The following is a 17,257-nucleotide window of genomic DNA, read 5'->3' as shown; positions in this document are numbered from 1 at the left end:
GTTTCACCTTAAATTAACAATCACCAATTTTACCTATCAAAGACCAGTCTATCCACTTATGTCCTGGAGAGCCTCCCTTTTTGCTTCCCAAGGGGATATGGTTATGACCTCTTTCTGTGACATCTCAAACTTCACAGGTTCAAACCTGAACTTTTTCCACCCAGAGCTGGTCCCATTCGCCTGGAAATGTGTAAATGCCACCATTATCCACCAGTTGCTCCAATCAGAAAATTGGGAGTCATTCTTAAGTCCTTGCTGACCCTCACTTTTGACATAAAATCCTGCACCAATTCCTGTTCTCCAACATATTTCATAAATCCCTCTCCACCAATACCAGGCTAGTCCAGGTGTCTATCATCTCACCTGAACTCTGCAAACATTTCCTAATGGGTCAGCCTACTTTCTCTTTTGACCCTTTCCAAACATCTCCACAGCAGCTAAAATCATCTTAAAATGTAAATCGTCATAAAATGTCTCTCCTTAAAATCGGTGCTCCTTGTACTTAGAACTACAGCCACCTTCCTGACTATCACATAAAAGGTCCTGAATGAGTTAGTCCCCGCTTCCCCTCTCTAACCTTATCTGTGTATTGTCCACCCACAGCATTCTCTTCTAGAAAGAGAAAACAACAACCACTTTATGTACCTTGGGAGCTTTCCATATACTGTTCCATCTCTATAGCAGAATAATTCACTCAGCCCTTGTTAAATTTATTTTGTAATATTTTATATAATTGTTTCTTTACTGTTTACTATTTCCCCCATTGGACAATAAACTGCATGAGGGAAGAACCATGTTTGTCTTGTCCGTGATCACTCCCTCCACATTGGCTGGCAGTGTAACTAAGGATGCAGTAAAAATTCTTTGTTATGGAATACATCAAAAAAATTCAGGACAAAAAGACATGTAATAATTCTCTAGATCAGATTTCTCTTTTTGCTGAAAACACATGTGGGCCCTTAAGGGGTAGGTGATTTATCAATGTTATTGTTAGGTTAATGTCTCAGTTACCTCAATGTCCTGGTTTCTGGCCCAGCAGGGATAAATACATCTCCTGATGTCCTATGTCCTTTATCACGCCTGCAGTCTTACTCTTTCACATTTTTGGTGTATCTTCTTTCTCACTTTTCTAACTCATTTACAATCCTTTCTTTAAAAATTTGTCTTCACTTGTCCTGTTTTTTCAGTATTAAAATACAACTATGTTCATTCACCACATTTTCCATAGCACCAGTACAATAAAAAGTGACTTGGATAAAGCTTTTCATTTCCTTACTGCACAATTTGCTCAAGTTATCATTCTCAATATTGTCTCATTTCCCCATACCCTGACAGAGTGACTAGCTAAGAGGCAGAGAGTGCAGCCAACCCAATGGCAGCACATATAGTTACTCTTTATGTTTCTAAACATCCTGCAAATTATTTGGGACGGGTGTTTTGTTTTGTTTTGCTTTTCCATTAAATAGCCTCTAAGCTTTGAAGCAACCGAGAGAGAATCGGAGTAAAAAAATTATAGGGTTAAAGAAAGAAAAAATAAACAGATCAATAAAATGAAGAAATAATAAAGTAGAGAAAAGGAAGGATGGGGAGGTGGTTTAGAAAACAAAAAGGGTTCCAAGCAGCGGGGCTGTTAAAAGGACCAGAATCTAAGTCAGGAGGTTGGGGGTGGGGGTGGGGCAGGAGTCTGAATTCTTTTTCTCCTATACTGATGAGCGATAATTAACTATGGCCTGGACTGTCTTTCCATCTAAAAAACTAACTGCCCGAGGAGTAAAAACTGACACCAATCCTTCTCCACGGGGTGGGAGAGATAATAAATGGAAATCTTCCAACAAAAATGCTCTTTATCTCTCTGCTCTATTTTAAGAGCAAGATTTTTAGGGCATAATTTTCAACAAGTTTTGGCTGAGGCTGAACACAGGGTTCAAAGATAATTTAGGACAGTCAAAGAAGAGGCCAATTACTTTCTAACGGAAATGGCCTAAACACCACGATTACACTACTGGGAAATAAACCAAATGACTGCTAGAAATACCTGTTCGCAAAGCAGCACTGCAGATCTTCCATGAAATGCCCTGCATCAACCCAAAGTAGCAGGGAGACTATCAAGGGGGCGAAAGTAACCTGCCTGTCCTTTCCTGCTGGGACACATCCTACCTGGGACAATGTCTCCTTGCCTTCTTTCTCCTGGGCCCAACCTCAGGACTTGCCCTTAGCTCTAGGAACCAAGAGGAGGAGAAGGGGGAATCAGTGGAACAGACACCCTTCTCCACCCTTCTCACTTTCCACCTCAAGGTGCCAGGAGATGAGGGACCCCGCAGCTCAGGGCGGACGCCCGGAGAGGGCGCAGAATCGGGGAGGATGGATGCAGCGCGTGGCGCCGACTGCATCTTGACCCTCAACTCCGCCGCCGCTACCTTCTTTCGCGCTCCTCCCCGACCCGCTCACCTCCGCGCCCCCCGCGCCCTCCACGCCGGGCAGGGGCGAGCCTTGCAGCTCCCCGGGAGCGGCGCCGACTCCCCAAGGGCCCACCCGGGGGCCAGGGCCTACGGACTGCACCTCCGACTGGCGGTTGCAGGGTGGCTGCCGCGGCGGTCGCACTCCAGCTGCTTCCCCGCCTACCCAAGCTGGATCGCGTACAGCCAGGGGAGAAGGAAGGAGGGAGGCGCGCGGAGGGCGGCTTGGCAGCGACGCGCCGCTAGGGGCTGCGTGCCGGGACAGCTCGTGGCGCCGAGGGCCCGAGGAACGCTGACTGGAGTCAGGAAGAGCTGTGGAGCGCGGGGGAGGAGTCGGGGAGCTCGGAGGGGGCGGGGGTGTGTGGAGGGAGCCGGGGTGTGTGGAGGGAGCTGGGAAGGGCCCAGAGCACCGAGGGGGAGCCAGCAGTGAGTGCACTGGGGAGCTCCACACACGCGGCTCCGCAGCTTTGCGCGCCCCTCTACCGCGAGCGGCTGAGTATCCGCCTGGCTCCCCTGCGGGGTTCCTCCGTGGTCTTCCGGAGATTCTTTCTGAAGCAGCTTTAGAATAGTCAAACCTATTTTTCTACTCCATTTCTTTTTGTAATGTGGGGTCACCTTTCCGCTCTAGAAATTGCTTTTCTTACGGGATTCCCACCCCAACTCTCGCCAAGGGCCCTGGTTCTCACCTCCCCAGTCTTAGCTTCTGACAAGCCTCCAAGAAACTGCGCTTTTTTCTTTTGTAAGTGTTCTTTTGCCTCATGTTTACCCCATCCCAAACCTCTTTTGACTAGACTGTGTCCTTGGAATAAAATGTTCGGAAATGCCGTTTCATGAAAACTCCCTCGGATAGGAGGACCCTCACAGACCCTGGACTGCAGAGATTATTCTGTTGACTTTGACCTTCACTCTAGCTGGTGCCGCGCGAGCTTTGGTGTGGGGGAAAGGAAGGTTAGGCCGTGAGTCAGGAGACCTGTGTTCCTGCGAAAGCCATTTACCTTCTGGGGCCGCAATGGCTTTGAATGTTTCAGGGGATCCCCTGAGAGCACCTTTGGCTCTGGGTTTCTGTAAATTTTCTCCCTGCGGATTACCAAGTAAAAGTACCTTTTATCTTTTGTGTAGAAGGTGTCAGTAGAAGAAGCAAGAGATCTTTATTCCCAAATATAAAATCAACTTACCAAAAATTCTCAAATTTGGGGAATTTTTTTTCATACATTAGTAAAGTACCAATTCAACAAATTAAGTTTAAAAATTATCCCTCTAGGTGGTTTATTAACCAGACCAAAAAAAAAACCACCAACAACAACAACGAGAGGGGGGTCTTAGATCGATCACTGGGGCACTGCACTTTCCCCTTTGTAGTCCATACACAGATTAACCTTTGCAAATGCTGCTTTGGAAATACATCCTTTGTTTGACTTGAAATGTAACCCCTCCCCTACCGCCAAATATTATTAAGGTTTAAAGTTTAGGCAGAAGCTAAGGTTTTAACGATGTGTCAGGGTGTGGAACCATCGACAGCTGGTAGAATACTTTCCATTTTGGTTACTAGAAACAAGTCATTAAATCTAATATCAATTTTAATAATTTCACTTCAACAAAACTGTCAAATAATGAGATTCGTGGAGTTTTTTCTAGTAGTTCCTCTGGAGAACTTGTGGAGAAAATTCATGAATCTTAGCAGTTAACGGAAAGTATATTGCTTTTCCATATATTTTTAAAAACCATAGAATTATATAACTTCCCCACGGGGATATTAAAAGAAATTGCACTTTCTAACTTCTACAACCATAAATTATTGTGTAAAACATGTAGGTAAGCCATATATTTTAAATATGTTTAAAAGCTCTCTTAACATGGGCTTTGACTATTGAGAAAATAGATAAAGTAATGTGAAATCCCTTTTCCTAAATGAGAATCAGTGAGTCAACAATTTGCAGTTTCCAAAAGGGATATCTCTTTTTCATGCTTGAAATATTAAAATAAACAAATATCTTTGATGGAAAATCTAATGTTACCAAATGTGTTCCAGAAGACTGTTGGTGTTAATGCAAAGCATGATTCCTTTAACTTCCATGGTAACTAATTTTATCATTGTTTTTCAGCTGGAGATGCAGAGTATGAAAATGATTTTGCAAGACTTTTCCAGGTCATGAGGTGCTCTCTGAGAAATCTCTTCTGTTCCCTAAAGTAGTAAGTGACTCAACTGAAGCAAAGCAATAATTATTAAATGGATCTCTAGTGGCCTAGGGGCATTAACACATTTTTTTCCTTTGAAGTTATTATACAATTAAATAACTTTAGAGTGGTAGTTCCCAAAATGTGTGACTTTAGGCACTAGTTTGCCTAAATGCTGCTCTAGCAAGTCATTCACTTCAAAAATATTGAGCCACTTCTATATGCCCTGGCTGGCACTCTAGGAACAGTGGTGAAGAAGACAGATATATTTACCTGTCCTGATAGAAGTTACAGTTTGGTGAAAACGATAAATTAGTAACAAGTGCAAATAAGATTTATGCATTTATTTACACAAATAAAATAAATGTAAGTCGTGATGTAAATAGATTTTGAGATAAACAATAAGAGAAATCTCTTCATTTTAGAGATCCACAATGTATGTTAATAAATTAAAGGCTCTGAAAATTCCTATGGTAAAAACATTTTACCTAACCTATTCCCCAAACCCCCAAATTTGTTTTGAACAAATTTGTTTGTAAGCAGTGCTTATAATAAAATAGAATAATTTTTGTGAAATGCTGCTTTGTTTTAAAACCAAAGAATTCAATAAACATGAAATTCTGTTAACATCACCTTACATTTATTTGTCATTGTACATTAATATACATCAATAGATTTATACATATAAATATAATCTGTTTGAAGTAGACTGTGTTTGCACATGTTTATACCAGCACAATTCACAATTGCAAAAAACATGGAACCAGCCTAAATGTCCATCAACCAACGAGTGGATAAAGAAAATATAGTATATATATACCACAGAATACTACTCAGCCATAAAAAGGAACAAAATAATGGCATTCTCAGCAACCTGGATGGAATTAGAGATGATTATTCTAAGTGAAATAACTCAGAGTGGAAAACCAAACATCATATGTTCTCATTCATAAGCTGGAGCTAAGCTATGAGGACACAAAGGCATCAGAATGATATAGTGGAGTCTGGGGGCTCCAGGGGGAAGTGGGGTGAGGGGTAAAATACTACGTATTGAGTACAGTGTACACTGCTCTGGTGATGGGTACACCAAAATCTCAGAAATTACTGCAAAATAATTTGTTCATGTCACAAAAAGCCACCTGTTCCTCAGAAACTATTGAAATAAAAAATAAATTGTTTAAGTATGATTAGAAAAAGAAATACACTGTGTTTGAACACAAAATGATACACAAGGATTTATAAATCTATTAAAATGCTTGAATGTACATGTGTACAAAACACATATTTATAATTAACATTATTTCATAAACATATTTCCAGAGATCAACATGTTCTAAAGTCTTATAATTCTTAATGGCTATATAGTTCATATATTGGTATAGACTAGTTTTTCCTTCCTTCCTTCCTTCCTTCCTTCCTTCCTTCCTTCCTTCCTTCCTTCCTTCCTTCCTTCCTTCCTTTCCTTCCCTCCCTCCCTCCCTCCCTCCCTCCTTCCTTCCTTCCTTCCTTCCTTTCTCTTTTTTTTCAGGGTCTGAATCTGTAATCCAGGCTAGAGTGCAGTGGCATGGTCAAGGCTCACTGCAGCCTCAACCTCCTGAGCTCAAGTGAGTCTCCTGCCTCAGCCTCCCAGAAGCTGGACTACAGGCACACGCCACCACACCCAGCTAATTATTTATTACTTGTAGAGAGGGGATCTCCCTAGGTTGCCCAGGCTGGTCTTAAATGCCTAGGCTCAAGTGATCTTCCCACATCACCCATCGCTCTCACAGTGTGCTGGGATTACATGTGTGAGCCACTGTGTTTGGCCTAGAATAGTTTTCTTAACCCTAAATTTTAGGAAAGTACATTTTCTGATTCTTTAACTATTATAAGTAACACTGCTTTAACCTCCTTGAACAAATTACTCTTTGGAGTAATAAGTGATGGGAATATTTTCTTGGGATATATTTTTTAATGTGGGTTTTTTAATTAAAAGAAATTTTATTTTTTCTGTTTACATAGTCTCATATTTCTTTCCATAACAATTGAAAAATCATTATAAAAATATGGATGTACTTTTATCTTTTAGATTCAGTATCTCATTGACGCTGAATTTTATTATTTGTATTTGTTTAAGTTGATTAAGGAAGCTTTAAAATGTGTGTAATTTCGGTATACCCATAGGAAATAGCAAAAATACCTGGAGGAATTTGACTGGATAGCTTTGGTCATAAATCCATAAAGGGCCTCAAAGCTATTTCCCTCCCAATGTACCTCTCTGCGAATTCTTCTAAACTAATTTTGTGGTAATTTAAAAAAATTATCTGAAATTAAAAGAATTCTCAGAAAAGTTCAGCTATAAGCATTGGCTCTAGATCTGCAGTTGGTATAGACCAGCAAAATTGACTGACGACCAATGTTAGAAAGAGGAACCAAAATTTGAATAGGGGCTCAGTGTAAGGACAGCTGTGTTTGGGGGATTCCTGTAGGAAGGGAAAACTTTTCAAGCATTTAAAAGGAATATATCATGGAAGAGTATCAGCAAGGGCTTTGGATTTCTTCATAGCTTTGAAGTAAGCAAGAAAAAATGGAGACAGTCAATCTGACCCATGTGCTTTCAGCATTTGATGACCTGGGCTGAATTCATGGATATTGCCAGCTATAGATTTTTAAATTACAGAGTTTTTCTGATGATAATCAGATTCTCCTTAAATATAAAAATATAATCATACCCTAGTGTCACAACATGTCTTCATATTCATTTTTAAATCTTCAAACACTGGTCAAGCCCATTCCCTTACTCAAAGAGCACTCAGTTCCTTCTGTCTATTGCTAAGGATTTAGTCTATGCATAGAACAGTGTTTACATTGTAGGTATTCTTGAGGATATTAGAGCTCTCTAGCAAACATTTAAAATGTATATTTTCAAATAAACAAATTATAAAACATTATAATCTTAACCATTTCATCAAATTTGATTCTGGATCTCATGGATGACCACCTTATAACTGAGTACAACCACGCAATTTCAGAGTCCCTGTTTTTTGCATTTATCATTGCATTGGTGTTGTATTAACCTGTCAGATCTTAATGAGAGAACTCTTGCAGCTGAATAAAAAGAGAAATAACCCAATTACAAAATGGCCAAAGAATTTGAATACACATTTCTTCAAAGAAGATATGCATGGCTAATAAGCAAACAAAAAACTGCTCAACATCCTTAATCCTTAGATAAATGCAAATCAAAACCACCTGAGATACCACTCACACCTACTGAGATGGCTATAATCAGAAAGTCAGTATCACAATATCAAGTCTTGGTGAGAAAGTGGAGAAATTGGCATCCTCATACATTGCTGGTGGGAAAGTAAAATGTGCAACTATTTTGGAAAACAGTTGGGCAATTTCACTCCTAGTTACATACCCAAGAGAACTGAAAACATTTTTACACAAAAACTTGCACTCAAATATTATCACAGCATTATCATAATAGCCCAAAGGTAGAAACAACTCAAATGTCCATTAATTGATTAAAATATAAATGAAATGTATATGATCCCATCCACAAAATGAAACATTATTCAGGTATAAAAAGGGATTCAATACTGGCATGGATTACAACATAAACCTTGAAAAATTATGCTAAGTGAAAGGTGCCAGACCCAAAGATCCACATATTTTATAATTCCGTTTATATTAAATATTCAGAATAGGAAAACCATTACAGAAAATAGTTTAATAATTGCCAACCTACTGGCTGGTGGGGAAGAGTGTGGGGCATTGCTATAAAGGAGTGCCTAGGCTGGGTAATTTATGAAGAAAAGAGTTTTTGACTCAGTTCTACAGGCTATACAAGAAGCATGGCCATGGCACCAGCATTTGCTTCTGGTGAGGGCTTCAGGAAGCTTCCATTCATGGCAGAAGATGAAGGGGAGCAGGTTTCCCATGGCAAGAAAAGGAAAGAGAGGAGGGAGGTGCCAGGCTCTTTTTAACAACCAGTTCTCATGGGATTACTCCAGTAAGAATGGCACCAAGCCATTCATGAGGGGTCTGCCCCTCCATGACCAAAACACCTCCTACTAGGCCTCACCTCCAACACTGGGGATCAAATTTTAACATGAGATTTTGAAGGCACGAATATCTAAACTATATTAACTGCTTAGTGAGTGTGGGATTTCTTTTTGGTATGATGAAAATATTCTGGAATTAGTGATGATGGCTGCACAAGTTTGTGAATACGCTAAAAGCCACTGAATTGTACTCTTCAAAGGGATAAATTGCATAGTATGTGAATTAAATCCCAATAATAAAGAAAAATAGTAATCAGGAATTGTCTTAAGAAAAAACTTGAGAGAACAGATGTAGACTTAATTTGTAACAAGCCATTCCCTTAAAATGAAGACCAAATGACATTAATTTGTGCTGTGCCAATATATATTTAGCAGTTGACAGAAGAGAAAAACAAGTGGTGGGAGAAATTAGTCACTATCCAGCTCATTTTAACTTATGTATGTTAAAGCCAGAAGATCTACAGTTAAAGTCAATACCATATTCACATTACAAGGAACAATTTAACTTCTGTAAAACGGTATCATTCTTCACATTCGCTTGTCTGTTAACTTTTCTGTGAAATCCAGCTCTGCCATTTATCAGTTTTGGGACATTGGACAAGTTGTTTAACTTCTTCCAGTCTTGGTTTCCTCATCTATTAAATGGCAATAATAATCATGTCCAACTCATTGGGTTGTGAATATTAAATAAGTTGATAGATGTAAGGTGCCTAGTACTTATTATGTACTATACATGTTAGATATAATTTAACAATTTTGCAATTTGTTTTGGTTTTATAGTTGTGTGTAAACTCTAATCATAAGAAATTTATAATTCACTTTATATTTGAACATATTTATGCAAGTTTTAATTTAAAAGTTTTTTTATTATACTTTTAAGTTTTAGGGTACATGTGCACAATGTGCAGGTTAGTTACCTATGTATACATGTGACATGCTGGTGCACTGCACCCACTAACTCATCATCTAGCATTAGGTATATCTCCCAGTGCTATCCCTCCCCCCTCCCCCCACCCCACCACAGTCCCCAGAGTGTGATGTTCCCCTCCTGTGTCCATGTGTTCCCATTGTTCAATTCCCATCTATGAGTGAGAATATGTGGTGTTTGGTTTTTTGTTCTTGCAATAGTTTACTGAGAATGATGATTTCCAATTTCATCCATGTCCCTACAAAGGACATGAACTCATCATTTTTTATGGCTGCATAGTATTCCATGGTGTATATGTGCCAAGTTTTCTTAATCCAGTCTATCATTGTTGGACATTTGGGTTGGTTCCAAGTCTTTGCTATTGTGAATAGTGCCACAATAAACATACGTGTGCATGTGTCTTTATAGCAGCATGATTCATAGTCCTTTGGGTATATACCCAGTAATGGGATGGCTGGGTCAAATGGTATTTCTAGTTCTAGATCCCTGAGGAATCGCCACACTGACTTCCACGATGGTTGAACTAGTTTACAGTCCCACCAACAGTATAAAAGTGTTCCTATTTCTCCACATCCTCTCCAGCACCTGTTGTTGCCTAACTTTTTAATGATTGCCATTCTAACTGGTGTGAGATGGTATCTCATTGTGGTTTTGATTTGCATTTCTCTGATGGCCAGTGATGGTGAGCATTTTTTCATATGTTTTTTGGCTGCATAAATGTCTTCTTTTGAGAAGTGTCTGTTCATGTCCTTCACCCACTTTTTGATGTGGTTGTTTGTTTTTTTCTCTTAAATTTGTTTGAGTTCGTTGTAGATTCTGGATATTAGCCCTTTGTCAGATGAGTAGGTTGCAAAAATTTTCTCCCATTTTGTGGGTTGCCTGTTCACTCTGATGGTAGTTTCTTTTGCTGTGCAGAAGCTCTTTAGTTTAATTAGATCCCATTTGTCAATTTTGGCTTTTGTTGCCATTGCTTTTGGTGTTTTAGACATGAAGTCCTTGCCCGTGCCTATGTCCTGAATGGTAATGCCTAGGTTTTCTTCTAGGGTTTTTATGGTTTTAGGTCTAACATTTAAGTCTTTAATCCATCTTGAATTGATTTTTGTATAAGGTGTAAGGAAGGGATCCAGTTTCAGCTTTCTACATATGGCTAGCCAGTTTTCCCAGCACCATTTATTAAATAGGTAATCCTTTCCCCATTGCTTGTTTTTGTCAGGTTTGTCAAAGATCAGATAGTTGTAGATATGTGGCATTATTTCTGAGGGCTCTGTTCTGTTACATTGATCTATATCTCTGTTTTGGTACCAGTACCATGCTGTTTTGGTTACTGTAGCCTTGTAGTATAGTTTGAAGTCAGGTAGCGTGATGCCTCCTGGCTTAGGATTTGGCTTAGGATTGACTTGGCGATGCGGGCTCTTTTTTGGTTCCATATGAACTTTAAAGTAGTTTTTTCCCATTCTGTGAAGAAAGTCATTGGTAGCTTGATGGGGATGGCATTGAATCTATAAATTACCTTGGGCAGTATGGCCATTTTCATGATATTGATTCTTCCTATCCATGAGCATGGAATGTTCTTCCATTTGTTTGTATCCTCTTTTATTTCATTGAACAGTGGTTTGTAGTTCTCCTTGAAGAGGTCCTTCACGTCCCTTGTAAGGTGGATTCCTAGGTATTTTATTCTCTTTGAAGCAATTGTGAATGGGAGTTCACTCATGATTTGGCTCTCTGTTTGTCTGTTATTGGTGTATAAGAATGCTTGTGATTTTTCCACATTGATTTTGTATCCTGAGACTTTACTGAAGTTGCTTATCCGCTTAAGGACATTTTGGGCTGAGACAATGGGGTTTTCTAGATATACAATCATGTCATCGGCAAACAGAGACAATTTGACTTCCTCTTTTCCTAATTGAATACCCTTTATTTCCTTCTCCTGCCTAATTGCCCTGGCCAGAACTTCCAACACTATGTTGAATAGGAGTGGTGAGAGAGGGCATCCCTGTCTTGTGCCAGTTTTCAAAGGGAATGCTTCCAGTTTTTGCCCATTCAGTATGATATTGGCTGTGGGTTTGTCATAGGTAGCTCTTATTATTTTGAGATATGTCCCATCAATACCTAATTTATTGAGAGTTTTTAGCATGAAGGGCTGTTGAATTTTGTCAAAGGCCTTTTCTGCATCTATTGAGATAATCATGTGGTTTTTGTCTTTGGTTCTGTTTATATGCCGGATTACATTTATTGATTTGCATATATTGAATCAGCCTTGCATCCCAGGGATGAAGCCCACTTGATTATGGTGGATAAGCTTTTTGATGTGCTGCTGGATTTGGCTTGCCAGTATTTTATTGAGGATTTTTGCATCAATGCTCATCAAAGATATTGGTCTAAAATTCTCTTTTTTGGTTGTGTCTCTGCCAGGCTTTGGTATCAGGATGATGCTGGCCTCATAAAATGAGTTAGGGAGGATTCCCTCTTTTTCTATTGATTGGAATAGTTTCAGAAGGAATGGTACCAGTTCCTCCTTGTACCTCTGGTAGAATTCGGCTGTGAATCCTTCTGGTCCTGGACTCTTTTTGGTTGGTAAGCTATTGATTATTGCCACAGTTTCAGCTCCTGTTATTGGTCTATTCAGAGATTCAACTTCTTCCTGGTTTAGTCTTGGGAGAGTGTATGTGTCAAGGAATTTATCCATTTCTTCTAGATTTTCTAGTTTATTTGCATAGAGGTGTTTGTAGTATTCTCTGATGGTAGTTTGTATTTGTGTGGGATCAGTGGTGATATCCCCTTTATTATTTTTTATTACTTTAAAAGTTTTAAGTCAACAGTGTAGTCATGGGTTTTTTTCCCTTCTTCTTTCTTTAAAATGAGTCATATTTTATTCAAAGTTGGGAAACACTAGTCTAGAACTAACTTGGGCTTTTTTTAAATTCCATACTCTGCTCTATACTCTCCATTACCTCACAACTCTCACGTTTAAGTCCTAAAAATTAATAAGGATCAGTCATACCCAATTTCAGTTGAATTGCTAGTATAATTTAGTTATAGTTGGAATACTACTTAATAAATGAAAAAGACAGTATGTTGCCATGCAAATTAATGTGGATCAGGAGTTAGAATGTCTTCAATGACTTATTTGAATCTTTAGCAACTTGCTTAACCATTTTGAGCCTTAGTTATATTGTCTTTAAAATGAAAGTTGTGAAATATAATTGTCTTTAAAATGAAGTGTGAAAATAATAAGTTATTGTTTTAAGCTGTCAATTTGGGGGCAATTTATTGTGCAATGATAGATAACCAAAACAAGAACCCAAAAATGTTCATTTTCCTTGTTTGATCAATAATATATATTCTGTATCTCTTATACAAACTGCTCAAAAACTTAAGGTACAGTTGTAAACACTTTTTTAGCACACCATTTTCTTCTTTGCTTTATTATTATATACATATATTTATATTATACCATATATTTATACATTTCTATTTATACTATACATGTATACATTTATATTTATACATTATATTTATACTATATATTTATACATTCATATTTATACATGTATATTTATACATTTATATTTATATTTATACTATAGTATACTATATATAGTATACTATACTATATATACTATATTTATGCTATATTTTTATACTATATATAGTATACTATATATTGTATATATATAGTGTACTATATATACTATATATACTATATAGTATATATATACTATATATACTATATATACTATATAGTATATATATACTATATATACTATATAGTATATATATACTATATATACTATATAGTATATATATACTATATATACTATACACTATATATATACTATATATACTATATATATACTATATACTATATATACACACATATATAGTATATATAGTACACTATATATACTATATATAATACTATATATAGTATACTATATAGTATAAATATAAATAGTATACTATATATAGTATAAATATAAATGTATATATAGTATAAATATATTTATACCATATATAGTATATATAAATGTATAAATATATAGTATAAATATAAATGTATAAATATATAGTTACTTAACACTGTGATCAATTCTGTGATCAAAGTTCTATATATATACTCTTTATATATAATGTATGTATATAGAGTATATGTATAGAATATATAGTATATACAGTATATATATAGAATATTTACAGTATTCTATATCTAGTATATATAGAGAATACTATATATAGTATATCTAGTATACTATAATATATATACTATATATAATATACTATACTATAGTATGTATAGTGTATATATATACTATATATAGTTTATATAAAATATATACACTATAATATATACTATATACAGTATATATACTATATATAGTATAAATGTATTAGTATACTTAGTGTGTATATATATAGTGTGTGTACGTGTGTGTGTGTGTGTATATATATATATATATATATATATATATATATATATATATTAGAGACAGGATCTCACTCTGTCACCCAGGTTGGAGTGCAGTGGTGTGATCACACCTGGCTGCAGCTTCAAACTCTCAAGCTTAAGCAATCCTCCCTCATCAGCCTCCCAAGTCCCCAGACAGAAGCACTGCTTCATTCTTTAAAAAAAATCACAAAGACATTATTTCATGGTTTCATACTGTTACATCACCTTTTTGATGCCCATTGTTAATACCTGATAAAATAAACCAGCTTTAAGAAACAAATAGGACTTCTGTTTCTATAAACATAAATGTTTGACCTTCATGACTGTAAAGAGATCAGAGGATTAGTAATGGAGGAGATATTAAAGCAGGAGCTGATTTTAATCTCTGTTTTATTATCTTTTAAAATACATTTAACATAGTTAACTTATTTTTAAAGCAAATTTAAGTAAAATGGAAATGTCCTTTGAAATGTTGGAATTTTATGACTCTAAATCCAACTATCTCTGAAAAGAGATTAGAGTTTATTTCTAAACAAATGTTACCAGAATTGATCACAGTGTTTTTAAGTAACAAAATGCTTTATAGTACCAGTTTCATACAATACACCAAACTAATTTCTATTAGGTATGTAAATTTTAAAATTTCAAAGTCACATGGAAAAGAAAATCAGAAAAAGCAGAAATGAAAGTTTGTCATATTGCTGGTAGACTACTTAAGCTTGAATAGATGACAGCAATCTCAAAGATAAAGACTTACAAATTTGACTAAATAAAATTTAAAGTTCTATATTTTTTTCCAAAACATAAACTGAGTGAAAATATTTACTCTAAACTGAATGAAAGGTTAATGTCTTAAATATTTCAAAATAGCTCACACAAATTCAGATGAGAAGCAACAGTTTATGCTTGCCATATATGGGCAAGAGAATTGGGCAAACATTTTAATAAAGAGGAAATAAAACTTTAATAAAAGAGACACTGGGACAGCTACTGTGTACAGACTTTCCATAGTCTTTTTATTTTTTCCTGTTTATTGATTTTGAACAATCAACTATTTCCCTCTAAATGTAAATCACCAAAGAATGTACCATTCAAAGGACTTTAAAATTTGTAGTGCATCTTAGTCAAGGCAAGAGGTAAAAGGTAGGTCATTGACTTAAAAGTGCCAAGAACAACATTCTCCTGTTCTTATTTTTATTATACAATTATATAATAAAATAATTCCCATACTTTCCAATATTTGGTATGTATGCTAGGCCTTATTATCTTAATTTCTGGGTTATTTTACAGCAGTCACTTTATCCATTTTATGAACATCATCAATGTTCTGAGGCCCTCTTTTCCAGGATTATGTCATTTAGTTTTTTATTTTAAAATAACAACTAATAACTTTTACCCTTTGTTTTTTTTTCAAACTATTAATTTATGTTTCAAATATTTATTGAGTGTTTGTGTGCCACTTTCTAAGGTACTGGGGACACAAGAAGCAATAAGACAAAAAATATCCCTGTCTTCATGAAGCTTACATTCTACTTAGAGCTGTCAATCATGTGCATGATGTTCTGCCCAAAGGCACCTGGCTGAGGAGTTGAATGGGGAGGCGGACACTGGAGGTGGATAAAATTCGTCTTTTGCTCTGCTCCCACCCATGCCTTTTTCTTTACACAAATGTAGCTGCTAACCAAATCCTGTGCATGGGGTGGGATGAACGTGTATGTGTGTGTGTGTATGTGTGTGTGTGTGTGTGTGTGTGTACGAGCAAACATGCACATGCCTGAATCATTTTCTAATTTGTTCCAAGATGCCAAAGATGAGGCATCAATTCTATTGAAGAAAGACAGACAATACATAAGTTATATAAATAAAAATATAAGCATGTTTGATGATGATAAATGCTACAGGAAAAATTAAGAAAGGGAAATAAATAAGGAATATGGACAGGAATGGCCTTCAAGGTGACATTTTAGTGGGAAGTGAGAGATAAGTAGGTGAGCCATGTAGACAGCTAGGGGGAAATGTCCTAGTAAGGGTGAAATCAAGTGGAAAGACCCTGAGGCCAGACAGGAGCTGTGTCCACAGAACAGCCAGCTTGTCTAGAAAAGACTGAATGAGACCAACTAGTGGGAGATGAGGTCAGAGAGCTTGGACAGAAGGTAGGATGTGGGGAAGCAGTTGGGCTGAGATTGTTTAGGGTGTTGCAGGCTAAGTAAGGAATTTAACAGAATGAGATGTGAAGCCTTGGAGGATTTTAAGCAGATGTGATAGGATTTGATTTATATTTTAACAGACTAACTCTGACTACAGTGTAGTAAACAGATTGAAGGGAGACAAGGATGGAAGCAGGGAAACTAGTTAGGGGGCTGTTGTAATAATACACGTGAAAGGTGATAGTGGAATAGATGAAGGTGGTAGGAGTGGAGTTAGGGGAAATGTAGGATTCTCAAATGTATTCTAAAAGTAAAACCAACAGAACTTGATGGTAGATTGACTGTGGGGTCTGAGAAAAGAAGACTCAAAGATAATGGCAAGATTTTAGGCCTGATCAACAGGAGGACTTGGAGTTGCCATTCACTGAGAAGGTAGAGATTGTGTCAAACAAAATTAGGATGGGAAATAGATCAGGAATTCAGTTTGGGGAATGTTATGTTAGAGATGATAAGTGAGGAGTTGGATATTTGAGTCTGGGGTTCAGAGGAGAAGTCTGGTCTAGAGATATTAATTGGAGTTATTGGCATATGAGATATACAAACCATGAAATCACCAATGGTGTAAGAGTAGTTAGAAAAGAGGAGAACCCCAAGGATTGAGTTTTGGAGTATTCCAGTGTTTGGTAGTGAGAAAGAGAAGGAGTAAGGATAAAGGAAACTAAAAAGATGCCACTAATGAGGTAAGAGAAAAAGCAGGACAATTGAGTGTCCTATAAGCCAAGTGAAAAAAATATTTCAAAGAAAGGGGAATAATCAGCTGTGTCAAATACTTTTTATTTTTTCCTTTTTTAGAGACAAGTTCTTGCTATGTTGCCCAGGCTAGACTTGAAATGCTGGCCTCAAGTGAACCTCCCACCTCAGCCTCCTGAGTAGCTTGGACTTTGAGTGATCAAGTAGAATGAGAAATGAGAACAAGATTTAAAATGTGCAGGCCAGGGGGCCCAGTAGCTCATACCTGTAATCCCAGCACTTTGGGTGGCTGAGGTGGGAGGATC

The 17,257-nt window shown here is 37.0% G+C and overlaps 1 protein-coding gene and 1 long non-coding RNA gene across 3 annotated transcripts in view; one reads left to right on the top strand and one right to left on the bottom strand.

Moving 5' to 3' along the window:
- Positions 1-2,755, bottom strand: part of STEAP2 (STEAP2 metalloreductase) — a 31,639-nt gene extending 28,884 nt beyond the window's left edge. The window contains exon 1 of one of the 2 annotated variants that reach the window (XM_016945218.4): positions 2,449-2,755. The gene's annotated coding sequence lies outside the window, so the exon portion shown is untranslated. The remainder of the gene's footprint in view (positions 1-2,448) is intronic. The other variant, XM_527812.9, reaches the window with a different exon arrangement.
- LOC107971551 (uncharacterized) lies at positions 2,717-16,986 on the top strand. The gene is made up of 3 exons (XR_001714482.4): positions 2,717-3,195; positions 4,559-4,646; positions 15,524-16,986. It is a non-coding gene; the product is annotated as an uncharacterized LOC107971551 (long non-coding RNA).
- Positions 16,987-17,257: the final 271 nt, after the last annotated feature.

This window comes from Pan troglodytes, chromosome 6 (genome assembly GCF_028858775.2).
Source record: "Pan troglodytes isolate AG18354 chromosome 6, NHGRI_mPanTro3-v2.0_pri, whole genome shotgun sequence".
Lineage (NCBI taxonomy): Eukaryota > Metazoa > Chordata > Mammalia > Primates > Hominidae > Pan > Pan troglodytes.
This window is presented reverse-complemented; position numbering and strand designations above follow the sequence as displayed.